Source organism: Nannospalax galili, unplaced genomic scaffold (genome assembly GCF_000622305.1).
Source record: "Nannospalax galili isolate Female #2095 unplaced genomic scaffold, S.galili_v1.0 scaffold535, whole genome shotgun sequence".
In the NCBI taxonomy this organism is placed as follows: domain Eukaryota; kingdom Metazoa; phylum Chordata; class Mammalia; order Rodentia; family Spalacidae; genus Nannospalax; species Nannospalax galili.
The window spans coordinates 50883-60126 of NW_008335373.1; positions in this window are offsets into that span (position 1 = coordinate 50883).

A 9244-nucleotide genomic window follows, 5' to 3' on the forward strand; every position below is an offset into this window, starting at 1 on the left:
GGGTCTCATTGACCACAGAGTAGTCACGTGCCACCCTCCATCAGGGACCAGCCTGACCCTCCCGTGACAAATTCTTTGACTGTAGAGACTCAGGTCTGCTGGTGGACGGTGAAATGAAGGCAAAGGACCCAACTCTCAGGTGGAGAAAAGGGAGTCTAATTCTAAGAGTGGCTCTTTATACCTAGTGTGCAGGGTCAGCCAAGGATACAGCGTGCAAAACATAAATCAAGCAAAGTTCAAAGTAAAGGGTGTTTTTCTTTTCTGTTACTAACCAAACTCTTTCCCAGAGCTCCAGTCTACGAGAAAGGAAAACACAAGCCCATCCACTACATTCTTACTATCCCAAGGCAGTGTTCTGCCCTGATTGGGAGGCGGTGTTCCACCAATGCCCAAACATTCTGCTGTTTTCAAGAGACAGCTGGACTCTATCTTGTCTTTGATTCACCTTCTGCAGAGCTGTGCTCAATCATCTCCCCCTTTTTGTTTAGCAAGGTTTTGTAACATAAGACCAACTACAGCAGCACAGTGCTGAGTAATCACTTGGTTTTGGGAGGACCTCTACCAGACTATAAGCAATAGAAGAAACATAACAATTATTAATAAAAACAGAATAGAAAACATTGTGCTAGAAATCTTAAGTTGATTAAATGGATTTAGTATCCCTAAACCATTTGCAATCCCTTCCAAGGGATTTTGACCAGAAATACCTTTTAGTTGACTAGAAAAAGTGTAATATCTGCCTGCAATCTCAATATCTCCTGTGTCATATCACCATGATTTAACAAATGTTTTTTAATCTGGTCCCAAGGAATGTCGTTGAATTCCAATGTACAGGTGTAACACAAAATTGAGATACATTCCAATCACATCTCAATGATAGCTGTCTTTGTAAACTAACAATTTGATCTCTTAACATAACTACAGCAGATTCCAAATCTGTAATTTCAGCATTGAGAACACTATCAATATGTCTTTGAGGATTTCATAATTTTTCAGAGTCTGAGTGCCACTGTTGCACGAACTGTACAGTCTGCATACTCAGATGTAGGGCAACTCAGCTGTTGGGGCAGTAGCAGTAATAGTGATAACCCCCAGGATGGCCACAGTGATAAGGCCAATCATTCTTTTGGTTCTGCGTTTTACATTTTCAAGACTATGGTAAAGCATAGACATTGACGGTGATTCTTCCCAAGGTCAGTCAAGCTGCACAGGCTTCCAAACTCCCACAAGAGCACAGAGTATGTATAAAGTCTGTGTATTATAATTAATTGGAACAGTGGTATTTATGCAGGCATACAGAGCACAATTCTCACAAGTAACAGATCCTTCTGTCTGATCCCACTTAGTTGGTCCAATCATTAACACATAAGGTAATCGAACACAAGCCATAATATTATGAGAAACATTCTTAACAAATTCAGTATTATTAGTCATTTTTCCAAATTTCCCCTCTCCACGCCCATAATTGTGGAGAAGCAGTAATTAATTTCCAAAGGTGTTCTTGAGTGGCTCCTCCCTCGAAATGAGGAGAGGATGGAGACAAACCCCCACCATGCCAAACCAACTCCTCTGTGGCATCACTTTCAGTCGATATTAAATAGTTATCTTCTTGATGCCATCTTAACTCTTTACCTTCCCTTTTTGTCTGAGCTGAGCCCACAGGGCTCCAATCAATGATGCTTCCATAGGAAGTATTAACAAGAACTCAGACTTCCAGGCCTCTACATCGTTCCCAATGTATCCAGGCACTTAACTCTGAGACTACCAGTGTCTGACAAGGAGGCACGGGAGGTGGATAGAAAGTGTGATTAGTACTATTACCTTTGAACCCTTTTCCTACTAAAATATAGTCTTTTTACTATCTCCTTCTGAAGTGCCATTTCTTAGAATAGATGGACAAACATGATGTGTTCCTTTCAAACAGTGCTCTTCAGCACCTATACAAATAGGAGCACCCTGGAGTCCTACTATATAAGATGTATTAAGTATCTGCCCCTCCTTCTGTGGGACCCCAATTATCATAAGGGCCAGGCACCCAATTGGAATCATTAGTGCAAACTGGGATAGTGGGATCTCCCCATTGAACAGCCTGATTTAGAGGTAGATTTAGAATATAAGCCCAATGAGAAAAGTTAGTAGCAGTAGTCACCTGTACAGTAGTTATTGTAAGCACAGCCAAAAATAAAGTTTCAGTATTATGATTTTGTCCCAGATGTTGAACCATGCAATCACCTTCTTTGGCTAGTTTCTTCAGTTGACCCCATGTGAGAAGGGCACAAGAATTAGTAGAGGGCAATGATCTGGCCACCCTCCATGTAATCATGCCCAAAGTAAGACAAGCCATTTGTTCAGTGGCCAGGTCAGGATTGAAGCATGGGTATTTGTTCATTTAGAAATTTTATGAGATGATCTGGACTCCAAAATTGATCAGGGCCTGTGGAAATATAAGCACAACCTTTTCCCCATTTTATTACATGTGCTCTATGCCAATCATTTGTAGTCATATCCTTATACCATCTAGGCTGTAGAGATTCTGTTTCTTTTATACAGAGCCAATGCATTTCTGCAGCCGTAAAACCCTGAGCATTGCAATTGAAAAAATTTAGGGTAAATAAAGCATCTATCTAATAATTATGTCGAGGAGGGCTCTCATTTCCCCCTTTTTGTTTAATTAACATTTCTTTCAGTCTTCTATTAGAGCGTTCAATAATGGCTTGTTTTTGTGGATTGTATGGGATTCCAGTGACATGCTTGATATGCCATTGAGAAAGAAATGACTGAAAATTTTGAGATAGGTAAGTTGGAGCAGCATCATTTTTTAACTATTTAGGAACTCCCATAATATTCATGGCTTCTTTAAAATGTAATGTTACAGAAGAAGCTTTTTGGTAACGCAGTTGCCCACTGAAAAGTGGAACAAGTATCAACAGTGTGATGGACATATTGGAATTTTCCAAACATTGTGACATGTTTGACATCCATTTGTCATATATCATTGACTTGTGACCCTAGGGAGTTCAAAGACCATTAGGCAATTGGTTGACAAATGTCACATTGCCTTACAATAGTCTTAGCCAATCTTTGTGGAATGCTGAACTGGTGAACCAGCACTCTCCAATTAGCATGTGTGTCTTGATGAAAATTAATAACAGCATGATTATTACAAAGATATAGTTAATGTTGTAACATTTTATCTGTTTTTTGATTAGTATATATTATAGGTTCAGGAAGATTAGTATGAAATCTAATATGAGTAATAAATAGTGGAAATTGTCTTTGAAGTAATAAAGATTGCAACTGAAGAAAGATTATATAGCTCAGTATTATAAGGATAGAAATAAACAGTGGATGTATGTTGAACAGTAAATGCTGCATATTGACAATCTGTAACAATAGTTAAAGCTTGTGAATAGGGGTTGGAGAGATGGTTCAGTGGTTAAGAACACTGACTGTTCTTGCAGAAGACCTGGGTTTGAATCCCAGCACCAACATGGCAGCTAACAACTGTCTGTAACTCCAGTCCCAGGGGATCCAACAGCCTCTTCTGTCCTCTGTGGGCATTGCATGACACAGGTGCACTTACCTACATGCAGGCAATACATGCATACACATAAAAAAATTAAATAAAGCTTGTGAATGATCTGTTAATGCCATAATAACTGAGGCTAATTCAGCCTTTTGTACTGATGAATAGGGTGTCTTTTGTAATCTATGCATATATTTACCACCAGTATAACCTGCTAGACCAATTTTATTAGCATCTGTAAATAAAGTTAAGCTATGTGAAATAGTTCTGAAACAATAATTATATCTAAAATAATGTTAATTTAAGAAATTGTATTCTTTTTCTTTTTTTTGGATATTGATTAAAAAGTTTCCCAATAAAATTACTTAATGCAATTTGCCATTCTTCATTTACTTTTAACAAATCTTGTTGTTTTTTATCAGTTAGTGGGACCACAATACAAGGCTCTACAATGCAAGCATCCTTTTAAAATAATTTGTGCTATTTTATCAACATATATAGTTGTTAATAAATTAGTCTCATAAGAATTAGATTTAATTTTAATAAAAGCTTTAATATAGTTTTGTAACAGTGCTCCTTGAGCCCATAATGGTCCCAAGACTTCGACATTTAGTATTAGCACTTTTAAAGGCTAAGGACTAAAACAAAATATTTTGTACCTTAGGTTGAGAGCTAGTTTTGTTTATTGCTGTCAGGAGTCTAGATAAGAAATTAGTATATGGCTACATACCTTTAGACAGGAAATAAACTGATCCAGATTTAAACCAAGCTCATTAAATTAAACTGTTTTCTTTTGGACTGTCCCATCTGGTTCTAGGAGGCAAAACCTAGTTTTTCTTGAGTCAAATTATTTTGTTATGGGTAAAGGAAAACACCAAAAGTGACATCTGTATAATACACGGAAACATAAAGGACATCTTTTTGTAGCTATGGGTAACTTTAATGCTTGTCTGTATCCATTTACTCCAAGATTGTGACTGGGGTTGTTGTATAAATCAGAGAAGTGGACTGAAAAAAATTTTTTTTGACGATAACAGTAATTACTATAACAACAATGCTGTATTTTTATAAACTTGTTTAGACTTTTAACAAACTTGTTTAAATGTTTTTATTGTCCTTTTTATTTGGGAAATATTTAGTTATCTTAATTTTATTAACTTTGACTCTTTTTTAAAATTTTATTATTTTTATTTTATGTGAATGAGTGTATTGCCTGCATGTAGGTAGGTGCACCCATGTCATGCAATGCCAGCAGAGGTCAGAAGAGGGCATCGGATTCCCTGGAACTGGAGTTAGGACAGTTGTTAGCTGCCACGTGGATGTTGGCAATCAAACCTAGGTCCTTTGCAAGAGCAGTCAATGCTTCCAACTGCTGAGCCAACTCTCTAGCCCCTAACTTTGATTTTTTAACCCTTTATTTTTTCATTACTACCCTGAGACACAACAACACTAATAAACCCATTAATGGTTGGTCTCCCAAGTAATTCATCAAGTAATCAGTATGCAGTTTTTTATACACACAAGTAGATGAATAACCATTTTAAACATACCAGTACAATGTATAAACTTTAAGTAGTTAATTTTTTTTTAATGTTTAGAGATTTTTTTTTACATAAGCTTGGTAAAGATATGAACCTTGATGTACCTGTTTGTTGGCTTTAAAGAGGCAGTAGTGGTAAAATGTTTAACATATTTCCTGGAATGAAAGTAATTATTACTCAAAACTAGTATATTTTTAAGTAATAAGAACCATAATATAGAACAAGAATTAAGATAGAGATTAAAGAGAAAACATTTTGACCTGGAAAAAATATTTTTAGGTTAATTTAACAGTTTCCATTTGTATGAAGCTTTACTTATAAGTTAATTTGATACCAAGTAAATTCACATTTTAAGAAATATAAGTTTATGTGGACTGTGTAAAAAACAAAATGATATTTTAAAACATCTTGAGAGCAAACCAGAACTAAAAAGGTACTTAAAATGGGATTTTTACATAACTGGAGACCTAGAGACACTGATAGATTTCAAAATGATTAGGGTACCCAGATTTATAAGGCCTTTGAATTTAAATTTGTATCTGTGTATTTTAATTAGGTATGCCAAAAATAAAACCAATAATTTTTGTGCATAATAAAAAGAATGAAAAAGAAAAATACTGAAATGGCCACAATTTGAAATTATCTTTACATAAAGACATATAAAGACAAATATCATGGACACACATGACATAATTACATGAGATCTCAACACATGGAAACATAAAAATACATGACATAATTATATGGAATTTTAAACAATACTTGAAAACGATTATCATAGACATATATGACATAATTACACTACTTACGGTGCCAGCTGTTGATGTTTAGTCCCAAAAGTAACCATGGACACAGGGAATGCTTATTTCAAAGACAGCAGAGGGCTCAGCACCTCCAGGGTGAGAGCTCAGAGTGCCCTTTGGCTTTTCCTTTGATTGGCCTTCAAAACAGTTACAGCATGAGAAGCAGAAGCACAGCACGTGATTTCTCACAGGACACAAACGTTTTTCCAGCTCCTTTTCCCCAGTTGCTATCTAGGTACAAAGTCCTGCTATGGCTACTGACTATCTTTAAGGTTTTGGAATAACAAGCTCAAGATGAGGGTTGTGGTGCTGGTCAGTGTGCTGGCCGACACCTCCACAGTTCCTTATGTGCAATGAACTTTGTGGTATGCCTCCAACTTGCTTGTGACCTTCCAAAGCAGCTTGTCTTGTTAACTCTATGTTGTCCAATTTCTTTTCTTTTTATTGTTTGGTTCCCTGTGCTCTAAGAGGTCTTAGGGCTTTGTGACATTTTGAGTTTGCACTTTTAAAAGTCAAGGTCTGCACCTCAACTTGTGAGAGAGCTTTAGCAATGGCAGCTTACAAATGAGACAAAAATTTTTGTATATGGCTCCTTAGATGACTGCATAATTTTAGTAAATGATGCTGAGGAGTGTCCAGGGTTTGCAACTTCATCCCATGCCCTAAGACAACACAGCCTTACTTGGGAAATGGCAGTGTCATCATCATATTGAAGTTGCCTCTCAACTCCAAGCCATGCTCCAGACCCCATTAACTGTCCGGCTGTTATAGCAATATTGTTTTCTTGATTTTTCCGAGCCATAGTGCCACCAAGTTCTAAATTGCAAGTAAGCTCCTGCCTCCAAAACTGCTTTAGCCAAAGTGTCCTAATCAAATGGTATTAATCCAACCTCTGCAGCAAGACCTTGTAAAATTCCTCCAACGTAAGTAGAATGCATCCCATAAGTTAACAGTGCTTGTTTCATTTCTTTGATAGTCTTAAAAGTTACAGGAGTATGAGAAAATTGGAATGCCCCTTCTGGATATTCCTCATTTGGAGGAACTTGATTAACAGTTACAGGAAAATTGAAAATATTATCTATAGAACATTGTTTACAGGCTTTTTGAAATCCTGCATGTTTAAGACCAGATTTATATTTAGCCAGATCTTTTTTCTTTACACTTGCATATTTAGGATTATATGGAGAGTAATATTCTTCAGTTTCTTCCCCTTTTCGTATTGCCGATTTCTTTATTTCCTTTAAAAGTTCCTTATATTGAGATTTAGAGATTTTTATCTCATCCTCAGAAGATGAGGTCTCTGGCTCATTAGACTTCTTTTTTAAATACTTTAATATTAAAAATATTAATATTTTAAAAATATTTTATTTTTATGTGTACGAGTGTATTGCGTGCTTGTATGTGAGTGCACCCGTGTCATGCAATGTTGTGGAGGTCAGAAGAGGGCTTCGGATTCCCCTGGAACTGGAGTTAACGACGGATTGTACCGCCATGTGGGTGCTGGGAATTGAACCCGGGTCCTCTGCAAGAGCAGTCAGTGCTCTTAACTGCTGAGCCGACTCTCCAGCCCTCATTAGACTTCTTAATTGTCTTAACCTAAGGACCAGTCTCAAGCTCCTCATATAAAATCTTAAGATCACCTTCTAATTCTGGAGATGACTCTTCAGTAACCTGTAAAGGCACTTGAAGAAAGGGTGGGGCTGCAGTGAGTCATCCACAGAGAGAGGCCCCTGACCACCTTGTCCTTCCTTACCTCTCTGTTTTGTAAAAAGTTCACTATCAGAGCGTCCCTTATCTGAGTGGCTCTCTGAGTCTGTTTAAAGAGGCTGTAAAGCTTTAGGACTTAAAGTACACAGAGACCACACTGGAATGGGAATTCTCTCCCCTCACTGATGGGTTCTCTTTAAAGACTTCATAATCTGAATTGAATCCATACTCTAAAGTAGTCTACCCTTCAGGGTGGAACCAATAGCAATGTTTTTTTTTTTTTTCAACCTTTTAAATAACTGCTTAAGAGTTTCATCTTTTAGTCTTACTTCCCCTCCTTTTAAGAGGGCTTTTAACAACTGGAAGTATTGCTCATCCACTGACGGGGAACTCCCCATTTTACTTTTACTTTGCCAACTATCGCTTACCTTGGGTAGTTTCCCTTTCGGTTCCGCCACCTTATCTTGAAACACAGCCACCTTGAAACACATTCACCACATTCCTTGAGCAGCCACGTTAGGCACCAGCTGTAGACTCAGGTCTGCTGGTGGACAGCAAAATGAAGGCAAAGGGCCCAACTCTCAGGTAGAGAAAGGTGAGTCTAATTCTAAGAGTGGCTCTTTATACCTAATGAGCAGGGTCAGCCAAGGATACAGCGTGCAAAATGTAAATCAAGCAAAGTTCAAAGTAAAGGGTGTTTTTCTTTTCTGTTACTAACCAAACTCTCTCCCAGAGCTCCAGTCCATGAGAAAGGAAAACACAAGCCCATCCACTACATTCTTACCATCCCAAGGCAGTGTTCTGCCCTTGACTGGGAGGTGGTGTTCCACCAATGCCCATTCTCTTGTTTTCAAAAGACAGCTGGATTCTATCTTGTGTTTGGTTCACCTTCTGCAGAACTGAGCTCCATCGCTGGACAATTGGGTTGTGTGCAGTGGGAAAATGGAGCAGACTTTTATAGGCAACAGAGGATGTCTGAGGACTCTAGGTAAGGTGCCAAGTACCCTAGCCTCAGCTCCACCTGGAAGATGGGTACGTGATTACTGACTGCTGCCCTCCCAGCATACACTTGTTTCCCTTACAGCATCCCTTCTAACCAATTCTAACAATTCCTGGTTCTCCTCAGAAACGCAGAATCTCAGCCTGGGCCCATTTCCAAAACACTAAGGTAGGGTGCCAAGTGTGGGAAAGCGGGAAGGGGCTATCTGCTTGACTTTACCATGGGGATGACCCTGTGGCAAAACAGCCTGTTTTCAGTCTCTAGAAATGCAAAGTCAAAGTTTTTATGACAATGCTCACTGCAGTGTGTCTGGCCCTATGGTCACACCCCACATGAATGGTTGACATCTGTGCTTCTGGTGAACATGGATATGCAGCCCCATTCCCCTTCAAGGGAGGACTGAGGGCCTCAGGCAGGGAGATGTCAGCAGCCAGCCTCCAGGTATCAGCCCTTCCGGAATTGCCCCCCAGCGGGCAGAGTAGCCTCGTCCAAGCTCTGCTTCATCCTAGGGAGGCCCACCAAAGACTGCAATGTGGGATTATGAAGGCAGACATGATGTCCCATCTTTCCACATTCCTGGTGGCCATTTTGGCTGCACAGCTCTAGGGTAGGCTGAGGCTGCTGCTGGTCTACCTCTTGGCTCTCCTTCCCACCCCATCTCCTGTGC